The sequence below is a fragment of the Apteryx mantelli genome, chromosome 1 (assembly GCF_036417845.1).
Source record: "Apteryx mantelli isolate bAptMan1 chromosome 1, bAptMan1.hap1, whole genome shotgun sequence".
Taxonomy (NCBI): Eukaryota; Metazoa; Chordata; class Aves; order Apterygiformes; family Apterygidae; genus Apteryx; species Apteryx mantelli.
In genome coordinates, this window is record NC_089978.1 from 189,355,448 (window position 1) to 189,374,746 (window position 19,299).

Below are 19,299 nucleotides of genomic sequence, written 5' to 3' on the forward strand. Positions count from 1 at the left end.
GCAGCAGTTTGTGTTCCAGGAGACTGATCACTGAAAGGGACCGCTGGAGGCGGAGGGGCAAAGCTGCACCCTAGTTGTTAAGAAAACCCACTGTGACATTAAGAATGGAAGTACCAGGGTGCCAAAAAGACAAGAAGCAAGAGGAAACCAATGACCCAGAAAAGAAACGAAGGTTCTGGCCTAGGGGATGATGATGAAAAAGGGAAGTGGCAGTGGCTGTACCTCCATCACTGGCCATGTGCTGCAGGAGCATGGCTGACTGCTATGTTTTGTGGTGAAGGCAGTGGCACCTGGGTGTTTTAGGCAGGCCTAGCAGACTGGAAACCTCCTGGGACTTAGATGGCATTTTGGGACCTGTCTGAATTGTGGCATGAGAAATCAGAGAGTGCATTCGTGATCTGTGCAGCCCGCTGTCCTGCCTTTAGCAGCAAGGCAGTAGCCAACAGCTGATGCCTAGGGAAGATTTTGAGTAGAGGGCAACACATGCAGTGATATTTCCCTGGTTTCTGCCCCAGCTTCCTGGGGCAGAATTGCTGACGTCTTTGTGCCTAAGAGCCCACAATAGCCTTTCCTTCTATGAAGTTTCCTTCTAACTTTTTGAACAAAGCCAAGATGAGTCCTAGCAAATGTCCCTCTGTGACAGGGATATTTCTGCCCCTGTAGGGACATGCTGGTCCACAGCAAGGGGTCAGCAAGGGGGACAGGCTTTCTGAATAGCTCCTCGACAGCCAGGTGCCTCAGCTCCACTCCAGCCTGCCAGAGGTGCCGAAAATAACTAGAGTCAGCCTGGCCTCAGGAGTTTAATGTTCCTTTTATTGATGAAGCAATAGCATAAAACATCTGAACAACATTTCCAGAATGTAATCTAACACACTATTTTGTTTGCATCTTTTTAAAACAAAATTACTAGGGTATAAAAGGCATTCTATGAATTATGCTGGCTTTCATGTGTACTGGAATAGGATTTATAAAGCCATTCAGAACAAGAGCCTGCTGTGGAAGATAGTGTGTTCACATAGTGAGCAGAGCACTTCAGCAAATATCTTATTATCTGAGACAGGACATATTCAAGGCAGGTAATCCTTAATCTTTTTTTAAGTTCCTTAGATCTGTGCTACAACACAGGCATTATGGATACAATAGGGATATTCATTTGGCCTGCTTTAGGCTACTGTAGACATCCATCCTGGGGGTCAGATTAGTCCCTCCTGGGCAGCTACTTTCACAGGTCACCTTGGTTCCTAACTTGGTCTCCTGAATCACACCTAAGGGAGCTGAAAGTAGAGTGTGACTACCCCAAGTGAGCTAGATTTTCAAAAGACTTCAGCACCTACAAGTGTAGCCAGGTTTTTAAATATGCAGAGCATCTACCAGCTCCCCTGAAAGCTGAGAGCATTTAAAGTTTCATCACTTCATTTAGTTGCCTATGTGGGAACTGGTGGGTGCTGAACTCTTTTGAAACTTTTGCCCTGTGAAACTAGCCTTCAAGCATTTTACATCACAGCTGATGGTGTCAGTGTCTGCTTCTACATTTTGAGTAAAGGTAAGATCCTGACATAATACACTATAATGAATCCCTGTGCAGCTCTTTAAGGCTTTTATGTAAAGACACACTTAGACTTCTTAATAGCTCTGAGTTGTTACTTTTAGGGCTCATAGATGTCTTACACATAAGAGTTTATATACCAATTCATGTCAGTGTAACCGCTAGGCATATGCATTCAGTTAAGCCTTGGAATTTTTCTTGGAAAATACACCAAAGCTCCCCCCTCCCCCAGAAAAATAAATTACATATATTTGATGGGTTGCTTTCTCTGGTATTCAAGAAGGCAGTGGCTACAAGAGTTAAGTAATTATCTGCCAAAAAATCAGCCATAAAGATATGCCTATCAGTGTATCCACTAATCTAAGTGTTTCTCAGTCTTGTAAATGAAAAACAAGCCTGCACTTAAGTCTGTTTTTTTTTAATTAATCATTCCTTATTTTCAGCTTTAGACAAGTTTCTTCATCTGGCTGATGAATTCTTGAAAACAGGAGTTTTTGTTTGGAATTCTACTGTAACAAGAGAAGCAAGCCTTTAGATTGCATGTACATTTTAGATTACATACGTATTTTACAGTCACTCTCCATGTGGATATGTTTAACAATATAAAATATATCAGAATGAATTAACATTTAAAAGTAATCATGTAAGGGACAAGTAAGGTCTGCGGATTAATCACTACAGCTTTTGGGTGGTCCAAGATGTGCTCGTAAAATTTTATACCACACAAATCTAATATTAGGTAGAAAAATCATCTTTGTATTATATTTCATCTCCACATTTCCATGCATTCTTTCTCTGGGACGCCACTAGCACAGCCCACAAGTGCATGGCTGCTCACTAGCTCAGGCACTAAAACGGTGTTACCCCTTAGAGTGGAAACAGTGTGCAGACCCTTCCCTGATAAGGGATGGACTGGTGCAGGTACTTACTTGCTGGTAGATGATTGACTTTTTCATTGTTACTTGCAAGACTGACAAACCAGACCAACCCCTCTTCTTTCAGATGTATTCTTGATGCTGCCTAGACTTTGAAAATTATGTATATTAATATGTTTGGCCATAATTTCTGGCAGAGCAGATTCCCTGAACTAAACTCAGGATGAATACTTTTTTCCCCTTAGCCTCTGGCAATATGTAAATGGTTAAATCAGCTCACACATTTAAAAAATAATTAAAAAGTAGGAATACTGTCAAGTTAAATTCACTTTTTCAGATCTGACATTTATTGTTTTCTCTGTTTATAAAAACTAGGTCACACTGTGTTTTAAAGAAAAAAATTTAAACACACCTTTCAAGTGCAAATTAATCTGTTTCCCAGTTATATCTTTCTGTTGTGTTCAAAAAAGTTATTTAAAATAGCAAATCTAACACTGAAGTGATGAAAGACCCTTTTTTAAAAAATAGAAAAGCTATCATAATTTACTGACTAAAGCTGGTAAGTTATCAGTTCCACTAAAGTTAAAAATAGAGCTAGGTCTAGTATCATTACTCAAAGAATAATTTTATTGATTATGATTATAATTAATACATAATTCCCAACAGCACTATGACTTTGTGACAAATGTGGAGCTATTAAAGTGATATTAACTGAAAAACAGTCCAGTGAACAAAGAATGAATGAATGGAAAAAATAATGCTTTTATACAGAAGTATATGTTAATTGTCCTCATTATAGTTGTCTGTCTGAAAAATATTCAAACAAGAGAATAATCCAAAAGCAAAACTACTTGTCTGCCATTACCATTAAAACTTCCAGGATCTTCTTCAACTATAATGGCAAGAGAAGAAAAGCAGCAGAAGAATCTTACGCTTTTGCATCTAATGAGCGAGCAGAAGTGTTTCGCAGTTTACTAGCTTTCTCCTCAGCATTCCCCTTGAGCCAGTGCAATGGCATTGGGCAGTAGAAATCAGAGTTTCCTCCAGATTATTATGTTTCCTATAATGAGTCAGACCAGAGAAAAACTTTTGGTAGAGAGCACCGAAGAGAAGAATTATGTTTCCCATAGAAAGCTTGATACAGTTTTGGTTTTCCCTCAGGGCCTAAGGAAGCGTAGCTGTGCTGATAGCTAGCATCAGAAACACAACAGAAAGTGCACTTGTCCCCTTCAGGAAAAAACAACTAGTTCTATGTTCAAGGAGCCCTTTCAGCTAGATGGAAACAATATGCTGAATGGCAGTGACAGAACAACGCTTATGTACACCTCTCTGTTTTCTGTGGTCTGAGGCTAGATATGCATCAGCTATTAGTTAACATTTGAAATAGGGAGTGACTGAAACAATTGATCATCTCTAGCATGTCTGTTGGTGGCCCTCTGGAGTCAGTGTTCATCCAGGGACAGGTCCAAGTCAAAGGGAAAGACCAGTCCCGTGAGGGCCGAAGGCTGTTTTCTGCAGGGAGGGTTGAGGAAGACCTGGCGAAGGGATACAAGCAAGTTTGCACTGCTGCTGTCCACATTATTTTGATTATGTGGATAAAAAGTTTGCCCTTACAAGTACCCCTAAGTGCTTTGAAGCCTTTCTCTTTCTCTTTCTAGCTCTCTACCCCTTTTTTCTAACCAAAAAAAGGCTTCAGCTCACTCTTAATGTTAAAATATTCTTCACTGTTGTCACTAAGAAACATATTAAAGGAGGACAGATTTTGAAAAAAATCTAATATTGTTGCTAATGTTATCACAGAAGAAAACAGTCAGGTTTTCACACTGATAGTCCATTTTGATAAAGTTCCCAAGCATTATTATTTTTCAGTTCACATTCAACACATAACAGGACTAAAGGGTCAGCCTCTAATCCACTGGCTGCAGAGAATACCTCTGTGTATATGTTCTCAGAAAACCATAGATTAGTATAAGTGCAAACAAAGCTGGTGTTCCGGACCCCTATTGTTTAGAACTGGCTGCAGAAATAAAGCAATAAAACTGTTAATAAACATTTTGAAATACCTAGTTGGTCATAGTTAAGCCACAGGTAAAAACAATCTTTTTTGGAAAGAGGGGAGGAATAGACACTTCATTTCTGCCCCTCAACTAATCATGAGTACAGTCCTTGTATGTAAACCTGGCAGACTCAGGCACAGGGACCTTAAAGTTACAACAGCTTTACGTGCAGAAAGCTGTTTCAATTCAGTTTTAGAAATATCTAATTGTGTATCTTTTTTTTTTTTTGTCTTGGTCCACAGTAGATACAAAGAGTGTTAATCCAAAAATGCCTTAAGCGTGGGACACGGATGAACAGGTAGAGATCGCAGAAGTCTTTCACCTTCTACATGAAAGATTTTTGATTAGGAAGGTAAATTCTCTGAGAACTGTGCCAGAATTTGGAACCTAATCCAGCTGTAATTGCAGATGAGAGCATTTTTCATCAAATACAAAGTACGCTGGATCAGCCTTTGCTTAAGATCAGCTACATAAATTTACTTGTGGTTTTGCCTCTCCTGAGCAATGGAGTCATCCTAAATAACCACTGCACTCCCCAGAGGATCCAAGCCCCACTGGTTGAGGGATTGTACACACTATAAAAAGATGGTCCAAAGGAGTTTAGTCTATCTAATGTACACACAGTCACAGAATCAGCTGAATGCCAGCTGTATTTACTTAGCTGTTTTTTCTGTCCCAAATGTAGACAATGTGTAATTTCTTTAAAAATCAGTTGCATATTAGTTGAAAATTGACTTAATAAATAAAATCAGTAAAATATATTTAAAGTACATTCATTCACTGATTTCTTACACTAGTTATTTGAAATAATAGCATATGATTAAAAATTGTTTTGGCTAAACCAGAATATCAGTTGTCCCAGCCATTAAAATGTCCTGGCTATGCTCCTAGGTGATGACAGTACTATATTTAGTCACTGAGTACCACCAGCTGTCTTGCTAACAGAAGTCTGGCATTTTCCTTAATTGAGAGATGCAGTATGTGTGAAATGATACCACTCACACTCACTCATGATAATACTAGCATGACCTAGTTGAAAGCTTTTGATTTTTTTTTCTTCTTTGTTCAGAAGAATAACATTAGGTTCAGTGCAATGTTAAAAACTGAAACCTATCTCCCTATCCCCCCGCCCCCCCATCCAAGGGGTTTATAAGGAATTCTCTGCAGATTCTGATCTAGAAACCTCATTTTTTCTGAGTCCCCCCAGCAGGGAAGGGCAGGTGAAGGGGAAGAAATAGAAAATGTAGCCTTCCAAATTTGACAGTTACCTTCCCAGTCATCCATGCCTTGCAAGTTTTGGTGATCTTGTCTGAATTTTTTTGCCTAACTGAACACTGGGCCAGAGAAAGCTTATGGTATTACTCTTCTGGTGAATGTTACTGATTTCTGCAAACTTTCTGGTTAAAAAGCAATGGTATGGTGGATGACTTTTGTTGCTGAATAGTTAATCTGCCCCAAACCTGTAGTTGTGGACACAACAAAATTATTAGTGAATTCTGGTTTGAATTCCTAGAGTATAAATTTCAGAGAGTGGTTAATAGTCCTTTCCCTCACTCTCGCCCTTCAAGGATTTATTGTCCAGTAGGTAGGACAAACATCAGGTCATAAATGTAAATAAGTGTACCACTTCCCATGGGAGCTCCTCGCCACTCAGGTCTGGGTGATCTGTAACATAGCCCATTTATTCTCTCTTGTTGAAGTGGTTCCACTTCAGATACATAAATAAACATTCACCAGAGAAGGAACTAAAAATCTGAAGCAGGGAAATGTCCTAATCACCATCTTAGAAAGATATACATTTTTTTTTGAATCCAATAAATATTTAACATTTGTATGTTAAGTGGTCCAGCGGCAACAGGAGAGGCTGTGAGACCCCTACCTCAGGACACACTGCAGCATAACACGTCGGGTGTGCTCTGAGTGGGGGAGCCTGGGCTTAAAAGTCCTGCTGTGGACCAGACAAGGAGGCAATCTGAACCAAGGTTCCCCACATACAGCATGAATGTCCAGCACTGGGAGCGCTGGGATGCAGGAGGGAGGAACAACATTAATACCAGCTTCTCATTATTACCTCATTCCTCTTGTGAATCTGACCCTTGTTTTTTTTGTTGTTGTTTGTTTTTTTTACCATGCCCCAAAGTGAAACCAAATGATTCAAGGTGAGTTAAATGTTGCAAGCAGTCCGGAACTGCTTTTTTTGATTCATTGAAAATGTTGAAAAGCCTTGGGTGGGTGGAGGAGGAACCTCAACATAGTCAAAAAAAGGAAGAATGGCTGTTGAACAAGAGACTTCCTTATTCACTCTGCCGGCTACTAAATGGCCAGCTGGATCTAATGTGTACAGCTAACCATCTTTACTGGTAGTGCTATGGCTCACAAATGGAAAAAATAAATATTTAACAATATTTATAAGCATTATGGGGAGGTGAGGAGGCTGAACCTGTGCGTGAAATTCAGGTGTGAATTCCGTTCGCAGGTGTGCTACAGATGTTCTATGTGACCTCAGGTAAGTTATTTACTCCCCAGATGAGCAGATACACATTTTTGTAGCTCTGTGACAGCAATGTCTCAGGAGTGCCTATTGTGATGGGCTTATAAAGGCCTAAAAAAACAGAACGAGTAAAACAAATAGATGGGAAAACATTAAACAGCAATTTGTTGTATACGACATCACACTGGCATCATGGCTTTTTTGAAATCTTTAAGTATAGAATGTTTTCCTGTTCTCAGACCCTTGAGGTTTACTTCAAATGGGGAACTGCCCAGTGTGTACAGCAGATGCGAACTATTGTTCATATATTCATTGTTCTGGGAAGACAGATTTTTGGGAGGCAGAGAAGACAAGCTTAGATTTTTAGCTTCAAAGGTGGTTAAAAGACAGCTGAACCCATACTGCTTAGCAAAGTAATGTAGCTGGTCAGAATTTCTCAACATGTATTAACTGTGAAATCTACTTGAAAATCAAGATTTTAATTAAAAATCAGTGTTCTTACCTAACATCATTGGGGGTCACTGAACAGCACAAGAATATAAATGAATTCTGGCCTGCTTAACAGTACCAGTTAACAAGCCAAAGAAGATCATAACATCTCACAAAAAGTCCAAAGAGCCAAACAGGAAATGTAGCATGTTTCCCAGTCTGCCAGTGAAGTAAAGACCATCAACTATGGTTTTTTACTTTTATGTTCCACACTTATTTCTTCCATGTGGAAAAATCTGGAAGGGATGAGCAGGCTCTTAGTCACCGTTTAAGTACCTTCTTTTCATAAAAGCATGAAATATAAGTGTTTTGTTTTCCATTGCATTTCACAGCTTCTGCAAGTTAAATGCCTTCAAACTCCTGCAGAGAGCTAAATCTGGTGCACAGGCTGGAGCAGGTAAACAGAGTATATCTTAATGAACTGCCAAACTGCTTTACTTTCATTACCCATTCTAAACTCCGTGACTGCTCCTGTAGCCTCTAAGCCCTGCTAAAAAAAACAGTGTTCATCCCTGTGATTCCTGATGTAACATGGGTAAGAGGTATGGAGACACAAAGCTGACCCTAATTTAGTGCAGCTGAGTCATAAGCCTTTACAAAAAGACTGGGTTAATTACTTGTCGATCATTCGCTATTTTTAAGCGAAAAGAGAAAATGTTGAAGGTCCATATTTACTTAGAGAAGATGTTTGGTTTGGATAACACTCCCAGCAGGGTGTCGTTTAGTAAGAATGTCTTCTACTCTGGCAGTAGCTTGTCAAACTAGGGGCTCCTATTTCCACCTCCTATTCAGACATGATCCAAGAAATCAGTCCTGCCCAGAATACATAGGATCTCAAAATAAAATGTGACAAATTGGTGCAAACAAACAAAGAGGACTTGTAAGAGAGAAGCAGGGAAAAGGAGGGTGATATGGCAGGATAGCTTGACTTAGTGTGACTTGGGCTCATGCTCTTTTAAGAAGACAAAAAAGATATTCTAATTGTATCAGTGGACACCTTCCTTCAGATGGCAGTTTGGCGTGGACTTCATGGTAGAAAGGATCTGAAGGAAAAGACAGGAAACCAGGAATAAGTAGGATTTCTCTGGGAAATGATTTTCAGGCATAGATTCCAAGACTCCAGACTTCAGTATATACTAAGCCTGAGATGGATGACTTGATAAAATTCTTACCAGGTTACTAACAAACCCCAGAATTTAAAAAAACAACAGGTCAGCTCTGGCCATTGTAAGCTGAAGACCTTTTTTATAAAAACAAACATGCAAAACTCAAAGCTTCTATATGCAACACCTTACTCCGCAATAAAACAGAGGCTGCATGCACCATTTCAAATTGCTCTGGTTCTTAGAATTTCTAGATGGGTCACTTATAATGCCATGCTCTCACTTCATATGTTTCAACATAATTGTTCTTCTTTCTATATCGGCCACATATTTCTGCTCCAAAAGTCTAAGTTTTAATTTTAAGCATATTAAAATCATTAGCCTAACTAACAGCAAAGGAAAGTTTCAGATAACCAGTATATGTTCTCTGAGGTTGCAGAGTTTGAAACAACAGCTTTGGCATGCATGACCTGTTGTCATTCATCTCAATGGGATCTTAACTATGAGCCTAATATTTCTTCATATGTCAAAATTTTGATCTATTTCATAGATCACTTTTGTAAAAACTTCACCAGCTGATAGATACAGTAGCAGATGTTACGGAAAGATGCAAAAGGCATCTTGCTACTATCAGTGATTCTGTGGATCTCAACCATTTTTTGCCAAAGTTTAAATTACTTTCCAGAAGAAGAATATTCTCCAGTTTTTGCAGTGCAGGACTTCTGCCTTCTATTTCCAAGAATCACAGCCACATTACATATCTTGACCTACTGGTTTTCCCCAAACCATTCCCATATGACATCTGCAGTACAAAATTGAGTGACGCCAGATTGATCAGCTGAGTAACAACTAATTTAGCACTGATTATGTTGTTCTGGGTGATGGCACATAGTTCACTCCCGTAGAACTGATGTTGCCTGGCCCTTGGTTATTTGCTGACTCATGATGATCCATTTCTTAATATGTAATGTAAATGGTTGCTAGCAATGTATCAATCAAGTAGGCCTACATGGCAGAACATCTGTAATATGATCTCCCCACAGAATCAGATGTCTAATATTATACACTAATGGAGAGATGTTTGATGGGATTTTTTCCTATATTAAGGCCTGACTTAAAACATTACACATCTGGTGGAATTTAGAAAAGAGCCTTTTGAAGCTGACAGACTACTACGGGTACTGCTTAGGCAATGTAAATCCCACAAGGGTATGTCTGCAGCATCTTAAGTTGACTAAATGCCTTTAATACCTCATCTCAGCACTGGAAGGAATGTTTCTCATGGCTATCTTCGGTGAGTTTGTCAGCAAATTCAAAGGTTGCAAAGTGCAAAAGATGAAATCTGATGTGCCCATTTGGGAACATGGAGGGAAGCAATCAGAGTGCCACAGGCTGAAATAGCACCTAATTAGCTCCTAAGGGTCTTCCTAGCTTCAGAAGCTGAACTGTGAAGAGCTGAACTGTGAGTAGGAAATAGGGCAGGAGTAGAAAGATTGAACAGGAAAGACAAGTTACTCCCTGTTGGCATATTCCTCCGTGACGTCAGAAATTGGAGGACTGATTGTAATGGTGATGCCAGAAATTGCTTTGAGCCTGCAACTTTTCCAAACACGTTTTTTTTGTGCAAGAACACCATACAGGTTTCTGCGGGATGTGGACTGATCAGGACTCAGATGAGAGGGGCAGAAATATATCTGAATGACCAAGGCTGGCATCTTCAGCAGGAAATCCAATGCCTGTCTAGCTTAGAGGCTTTGTGTTAGTCAGTCTGCAGCTGCTAACTCCTCTCTAAGCAAAAACTGGTATGCTGTAATTTTTAAAAGTGGATTTCTCCCCTTTTACATGTTCTGTCATGAGAGAAAAACAGGCTGGAAGTCTGGTTCCAAACCAAGGATTTTTTGGGGGGCTAATCTCCTTTTCACTAAAATGAACATAAATGAGTAAAATGATGAATCACATCACACAGATTATTCTCAGTAACTCAAGCAGAAGCTGCAAAAATAAACAAATAAATAAATGGATAAATAGAAACTAAAAATACAGAAGGATTCATTTATGAAAACATAAGCCTCATTTGGACTGTTCAATCCTTAATTCCATATGTAAATTGTAGTGGGATGTCTTAAATATTTTCCATGCATATTTATCTTATAATATTTTTATGGATATAATATCTTTTTTCCTCTCTGAGCCATTTCTAGTATTGTGGCTGAGCAGCCCAGCTGGGATACAGCTGTGTACTGTCCAGCTTTGATGAACTGTATATGTTTTCCTTTGGACTAAAGTTGTAACATTGTCCACTGCTTTGGTTTCTTGAATGCTGGTGGTTAAAACGGCAAATCTGAAATCCTGAAAACTGTTCTTTTTAGTCCAAGCTTGATCTCCTCCTTTTATATCAGCAGTTTCTAATTAAACAGCACCATACTAGAGGACCTAAAGATTATTATTGGTGCACTCAGTATGTCCAGGAACAGAAACACAGTACAGGTGGTGTTTCTACAGTACCTTTTCAAAATGAACTGGTCAGTCCCCTCATTGATTAGCATTTATGCTAAACATCTTATAAAAGTCCAGTCTTAATCCTGCAAAAACTTTTGGTCAGCTAACTAAATTCTTTCAAACTTTCACACTTAAAAAAGCCTTCTGTATTACAATACCATAACCCTGTCATTAGAAATCTTTGAAACAGCATTCCACCCCCAGGTTGAGTTCTGTGGTTATGAACTTCATTTGATCACTGCCCCATCAATTTGACATCAACTGCTACAATTTACAACTGCTCAGGCTTTCTACCTATTATTGTCGTACCTTCTGCAAGTGCAAAAAAACTGCTGCCCAGGGGAAGTCTGAAAGAATGCAATGTCTTGTTAAAACCTGAAAAGGCAATGGGGGTGGGGGGAAGAACCTCCTAGAAGAGAAAACCAAAGGTTTGATAATGAATAATGCTTCATTCTCTGCTGTGAACACGGGTGACCTGGCATGTAGACCACAGCAAAGTAGTGAATAATTCACTGAGAGAGTCATAGACCTCCTGGTAGACCACAGCATTGCTTTGTCTCACAAATATGTTCTCCCACAGAACAGGGCTCGACAGGGTGTTTCAGTCTACAAATGTTTAAACAACAGGCGGGTGTGACAGGGTATGCAAGGGGAGTACTGTATGTTGGAGCAAGCCAGTCTGCAGGACTTTTTTTCCATTAGCAGTTGATTGATAATTCTATAGGCACTGCAAATCAGGGCAATGGAGGGAAGAATGGCTTTGATGAAGCTGAGGCATACAGCTCTTGTCCAATTTCTAACCCACACAAGAAACCAGTTCCACCCTCAAAAAGGTACTTTTAAGTAGCATTGATTGTCTGAGCTGAAACCACAGGAGCATGGACATTTTGAGCAGCAGCTGGAACCCAGGCTGATTTCCTGACCTTTGTGCTCATAAAAGGAAAAGCATCCAAAGGAGAGATTGGAGCTGGAATATGGTCCCAGTTTTGCTTTCTTTGCTTTTGTGGGTTTCTCAGCCTGACAGACAAATCTGAGGCCAGACCATTTCTGTTTTAGTTTGCAAAGGGAAGAAGACTCTTGAATCACTGCCCACTGTTCAGGCTGTACCTCCTTCTGTCTCTGAGCGTAGGGCTATGAATACATACCTGGACCCTGAGAGCCAGGCAGAGGAGAGGAGAGGCGCAGTGCAAAACTCTAGACTCTCAGCTCAGATATGAGTTTGAATTGTGTTTGTGAATAAAGCTAGCAGGCACTTTATTTTAACTTGAATATCAAACTGTTTATAGAAACTTTTTGTCATTTTTCTTTCACTTTTCCATCTTTGGTGCCAGAAATGTTTGTAGACTATTCTTGTGGTATATCTGGAGTTTAAATTTTTTGGTCTTATAGGGCTTCTGAGTAAGTCACTTTTATATCCAAATCCTCTCATGTTACCTTACACTAAAAAAGATCTCCTAATTTCATTGTGGCTATTTCCAGCATATAAGACAGTGAATGTCTAGCCTGTACCTTTCTTCTCTCATCCCAGATGAGCAAAACTATTCTCAGATCCTGTAAATTACTGCTGATTCTAAGAAGAATCAAGCAATTAGACTTCAAATTTTCCTTCTGATTATGACACCTGTTGCACACCTTCCAAATATCTCCTTTTCTAACTTACCAGGCAGTGCCTTGTCCTATCACATGGTGAAGGACATGTTTGATCTGTTGGCTCATGTGACAGGAGGAGGCCAAGATGCTAGACTTCGGTTTGGGACCATTTTCTTTGGGCATGGGGCAATGGGGCAAATGACATGAGGCAATTGCCATGCAACAGCTCTGCTCATGATTTGGCAACAGGGCAGACGTAAGACTGCAGGCTGGCACTGTGCTTCAGAAGTGAGCAGGATAGTATCCTCAGTGCACAAGAACAGGAGGTAGGGGCCAAACACATGAATCCCATGCTGTACACGGGAGCCTCCAAGGTCTGCTTTTGGCATGGGGGAAGGTCAGCCCAATGTCTACAGAAGGAAGGAAATCATGGCTTGAGTGAGATGTTGCCTTCTAGCCCCCTTCCCTCTTTGCACTTTTCCCTCAGCATCACTCGTACTGGGTGATGTATTACTCAGTTCCACTCAGCATCACACTGTAGAGGAAAACACAGACACTTCCATTATGACTCTATGTCAAAAAACATTTGGGCTTTTTCATTTCCAGATCATTGATCTGTGAGAATGGGAGAATTTGTTCTGAAACTAGCCTTTACAGTAAATGCAGATTCTGCAGTCTGCAGAAATCTCTTTATTGAAATATTCACAATAACCTAGTTTTATAACTAACCAGAGGGCTATTTTAACTGTTTTCTAAATGGATAAAGTTCTTGATTTTCACTTAATACTGCAAATTTGGCTAAAAACCTTCATTTAAAAATTAAACAATTTTGATTTAAATGGCTACAAAAAGTGGCTACTCCGCATTTTTATGGTGCTTTTAACTCAGATCTTCAGGCTGGTTCTTCTCATATTTAGCAAAATCATAAATGCTTTATAATATCTGATATTTTTATTCCAGATTCTTGGAAAGATTTAGTCATCATTTTGACTGTTTAAAAGGGACTTGAGAAGCTACACCTAATATTTACAAGCTTCTACTGTAATCTTATAATTTTTCCAACCATCAAAGTCACATGGCCTCCTGCAAATTGGCTCTTGGAACACCACTTTCTACGTATCTTTCCCATTATTTCAATCTGTTACATACTACCCTCCAGCTGAGAGGAAACTTTAAAAGCACACAACTAAAGAATCTTTGTTTATTACTTGGAAAAGCTTGGATGTATTTCCCTTGGCCAGATTTTTCTCACTGTTACTGGAGATCTAAATTTTCTTGTTCTTTCTAGTAAAAAAACTTTCAAATATAATTTTCTAACTCATCATAGATAACAGTAGATAACACTGCTATTAGTATCAAATGAGCACTCGTATTTTCCCAGTCAACTGGTGCCTGGCAAACTCTAAAAGAATTTTATCTGAGAACAAAATTACTTATTGTTCAGGTTCCAGAAACAAGCCTCTCACAGGCTGAATCCTGCTGCTCATTGTCTCCTATGTTCTTGCTTTCTCAAGGGGTATGATTTGGATCTCAGCTCTCACTGAAATCCAGGGGAACCAGGAGCACTCAACCTCTCAGGAGGCACTCAGGCCTTCACGGGGCTGAGCCTGTAATTTTCAAGGACCGCTTCAACAACTTGTACAAACAAAGTAGACAAAGCACACAAGTATGTATTGCATAGAGAAATAAAACAGTCACTTTGGAATGATGCTGATAAAAATGTCTGAAGCTGTGAATGAAACAAGGACCTTCTCTCCTCCTCACACCAGTCTCTATATCCACCTGCGAACTGCGACTGCAAAGAGTCAGCAATGCTCATGGGCTTAGGAGAGGCGGGGGCCCACATCTGCCAGCAAAGCTGCCAGTTATGGCACCGGGCACACTCTGAACTCACCAAAAGAGTATAACAGCTGCGATCCCATTTTAAGCAGGGCAACTCTAAGACACATTGCGCAACACATCCTGCAGATTTTAATAGGTGTCCTAGCTTCTTCAGCACCGGCCACTATCAGCACAATACAGTGCCAATGGTTACTGGAAAAATTAAATCTGCTTCTATATCAAGGTGTTGCCCCTGCTGTGCAGGCGTCATTCTCCATTACAGAGCTGTTTATGAGAGTTTATCTCCTGACAGTATAGATCAGACTCTGCTCCCATTATGCACAATGAGCAGTGCTTTACTTCTCTGCTTAACCCTCAGAAACAAGAGTGGCAGAATCTAATCCTTAGCCCCATAAAAACAGCACGTTATTTTGAAAGTCAAAACGCAAATAATTCATGAATTCTGTAAATATCTCTAAGGGAAGAGAAAAATGGTAGGCAGAATTTGAGTCTGCTATTTTTACCCATGTGCCTAGTTGATTACATGTCATTCTTCTCACACAGAACTAAATATCTTAAATGCAAATAGCCAGAGGTTGTTGTACATTTTTTGTCCTTTCCACAGCTGTTCATTACAGAGCTCAACAGCAGCTGACAGCAGGTGAATATGTCGATGATGTGCCTTGGATATATTCTGTTAAATAGAATGAATAAACCATTTAATGATCTTATTTCTTGATATGCCTGAATGCAAGCTGCATTTACAAGCAAAGCGACATTAAATTCTGTATAGCAAATCCCTCTTATTTTTTGCAGCACATAGCTCATGCAAATTTTATGCTATAATCACTTAAGCAATTATAACCTTCATTTATTTTTAATGTTACAGAGTATCCTTTAGCTTTTAGTTCTAGACAATTGAAATAAGAATGTACAGACCTGGAATATCCGACTAACTATATCTGCTTCATTTTGTAAACTTCATTTGGCATTTTATATAACTTGTTTGAGCTGAGTAGCAATGTGTGACAATGTATCTTCCCTTTTTGAGAATCAGTATCTTTCAGATTATCTACACTAAATTAACTGTACATCTGTGTGATATTACTAACACAGGAGCTGAGAATGATTTGAAGGGTACAATTTCAGACTGAATGCATATTGTATGTATATAACACATATACATGCATAAAATATAGAAATAAATTGTACATTTTAAACAAAAGGAATTAAAAGTTATAAGAAATTATAAAATTAGTCTGAAAGCATCATCTCCAAAAAAATAACCACAATATTTTGACCCTTTTCTGATTTAAGAATCTGAATCCAGGAATCTGGATTTGGCAATGTCTCTCCCCAAGTTATAAATTACCATTTTCTATAGAACATATTACTTCAGATGTAGCTGTTCTCTCCCTGTTTGCTCAAAAAGGGCTTTACTTCCTGGTAGCCCCAGGAAAGCTGACCCTCACACAGCCATGACTCTCCGCTAGCCCAAAGGCTCTCTGACCTGGTTCATGAGTGTGTGGGTTACTTGGAAGGCCAAGCAGATCAGGGCATTGCTCTCTCTGGGGAGGAATTAGAGGGAGAAGTGTAGGACCAGTCAGGTAGGCAACACCACCTGTGGGACAGTATCCCTGCACAACCATGACTGCATTGTTCTACCTCCAAACGTCCAAAAGTGGCCAAAGAGCATAAGAAGTTAGCCATCCCTGCCTTCAGGGGCTACTGTGCCTCATCTCCCTTTCTCCATCTTCAGCTTTCTTACACAGCAGTTTTTTGTCTGGACTCCAAAACTCGGGGAGAAGGCCTTGCCACCTTCATGGAGACCAACCCAGCATTACTTGCTCTGGGAGCTGCAGGAGAAGACATGCATCTTGAGATAATAACACCTACTTATGTGAGACTTGTGTGAGTACTGTGAAAAACAGCATGAACTTCAAGTTAGCAATTGCAGTAGTTTTAAAGACTAGGTAGAACAGAAAGTGTTTGATATAATTAGGAGATTTCAAATTCCTTCCTTGTGTGTAAGCAGAAATTAGTGCGAATATTCCCTCCTTTAATTCTGTAAAGTACAGATACAGCAAGTTTTACTAAAATCAAAACAAAGGTATAGGGCCTATGAATCACAAGCTCTAGTAGGGCAGAGATATCTTATCCCACTGGCCCACATAAAAGTTAGACTCCAATTCTCCACAGCCCACTGCTATTATATTTTGTGTGGAATTACACTGTGTTGCACAGTTGGCCTAATACTGTTTCTTTGCAGCCAGCTGTGGACCAAGAGCAGGAGAGAGAGATTTGGTTAATTTTAATGCTTTGCTTCGTGCCAGCTTCTGGAAAGATACTGTGTGTCCTATATTTGGAGTTCTCTTTCTTTAGAGAATTCTTCTTTTACCAATTTCCAAGGAGCCCTTTTTTCCAATAATACTGCTGCAGTTTGGCTTAGGCCACAATTTTGATCTCAAGTGCTTTAAAGGACAGCTGTGCCATTTCTTTTTAATGATTGAAATCCATGAAAAAGTGCTTGGCAGTTATTTGCAGAATTCTCACAGGTTTAAAGGAGTTGTTTTTGCTATTTAGCAGAATTAAATAAGTCTATAAGCACAAGCACTTAAAATATGGTGATAACAAGATCCAAATGTAAAGAGCATGAAGAAAATGTAAAATGTAGGCTACAAAAACATAAACTAGATATGATTTATGTATTAAAACAGATTTTAGCAACATACAGAGAAGCTGCATTATAATGAAAAACAGGCAAAACCATCTAGCTATGCAATATATTTGTACATATACATGTAAGGATTTGTACATGTAAGGACCATCATAAAAAATGAACATTGAACTAAACCCAGTTAAATACACCAGAAAACAAAGAGCAGCCCTGTCAGCATACCAAATTGCAGTAAGATTAATCTGTGTTGCATGTGTTGTTCCCAATGTGTCTCTCTGCACTCATCCATCAACTACCTCCATGAAGCCAATGTGAGCTTGAGGCCTTTCACTGCCTAAGGCCAACTGGTGTATGTGTGTTTGGGGGTAACTATAGATATTTGCTCACTCCCCTAGCCAATAGTCCTCACACAATAAATAGCCAGCAGGACATTTTGCTGTTCCCTCATTTGGAATATCTGGGCCTTCTCCTAATCTCATATTCATCTCATCTAAAATGGTCTGTTAAAAAAATGGTCTTTTATTGTCCCACTATAATCAGTGGGAAGAACTGGGCACTTCCAAAGAAAAGATCATAGGTTATTTTAGACACTTATTTTAAAGCTAGAGAAGAGCCTATGTTAGCTAGAGAAGAAGCCAAAATGTCTAGCTTAGTCTAGACACCAACTTTTACAGGGTTAGCATTAAGCAAGGAACTTCTATGCTTAAAAAGGCATATCCACCTACTACACCTAACCATGCTGCAAGTAGCTTCTACAGTCTGCCAGGACCTTCCGGTAGCCTGTGTACTCATTGGACAGGAGCTTGAAAACAGCCATAGGTTCATCAGCAATTTGTGCTCTTTCTCTGGCATGCACTGGCTGTGCTTTGAAATTAACTTGAATTAACTTGCTCCCTTCTTTTTCATACAGTGCTAACTAATACTTTTCCAGGCCCTTATATGTAGCATTCATCTCAGATCCCAATTCTGCAATAAATGTCATGTGGACAGACCTCTATGCCCCAAGTTCACAACGGAGACTAGAGGGGAGCTGGATTTCTCAGAACTCTGCCCCATGTTGTAGCTGTGGTGCTGTCTTCTTTCTCCCCACACTAAATTTCCTTTGGTGTCATCTCTGATGTCATTACTTGAACAAAGCAGAGATAATACATATCTCACAGGAATGTTGTGGGCGTTAATTAATAAATGCTCATAAAATGCTTGGAAAACCTCAGGCTGGAAAATGTACAAAAGTTTTCTTATAAATATTGTTATTATTTCTTATACCCAGATTCTATTTCTCCAGAGGTCTTCACAATTTTAAAGTAGGTCAAAATTTGGCTCTTAATAAGCTGAGCTGGAAATTCTGAAAATTTCCTCTAGACAGAATTTTGTACTGCTTAAATTAAGAAACATGAAGCCCGCTAGCCTATTCCCAAAAGCCACTATGCAATAGTTGAAAACAGTAACAAAGAGCCTCGCATTTACAAAGGCCAGTCTACTGAAGTCCAAGACTGACCATCCCAAATTTACTCCCCTAAGGTTAAGCTCTTCACTGAGGCACCCACATTACGACACTGGTTGCCCCCAGTTCTCTGGGTAGTCGATGGATAACAATGCCTCCAGGCAGCACTGCAGCTCCCAGCTGTCTGCTCCCAGGCATGTCCCTCTCCAAGGACAGGGAGAGGGAGGCAGCCGTGCTCCAGGCACCCAAGCAAGGTGAGTTTGCAAGAAGAATGTTGGCCTCGAAGTGCCAATTCACTCAATGTTAACACATGCCTTTGTTTGCATAGGCTTCTAAAATTATATCACTTGGCTCCCAAGAAAATTGTCATTCTTGATCCATAAAAGATTTCAACTGTAGGTCCAAAGCACTCTGGGAATATATTATTTGCGTAAAACTCTTCTTTTTAGCAGGGCCATGGTATGCCTGAGGTGATATTAGGAGTGGAATGCACACGTTTGATTCAAGCAATCTAACTGGCTAAAACACAGGCTATTAAAATTCTGTGTACTTACCGATTGAAATGGCATCATCCATTAAAAGAAGTACGTGGCATTATGCTTTTCATTTTCATTCTGTAAGAACAGACATGACTGAGACATAGGGTGTTTCCTGGGGTTAATGATAACCTGAGGTTAATGGTTACTGGCTGAACTTTAGGCCCTCAG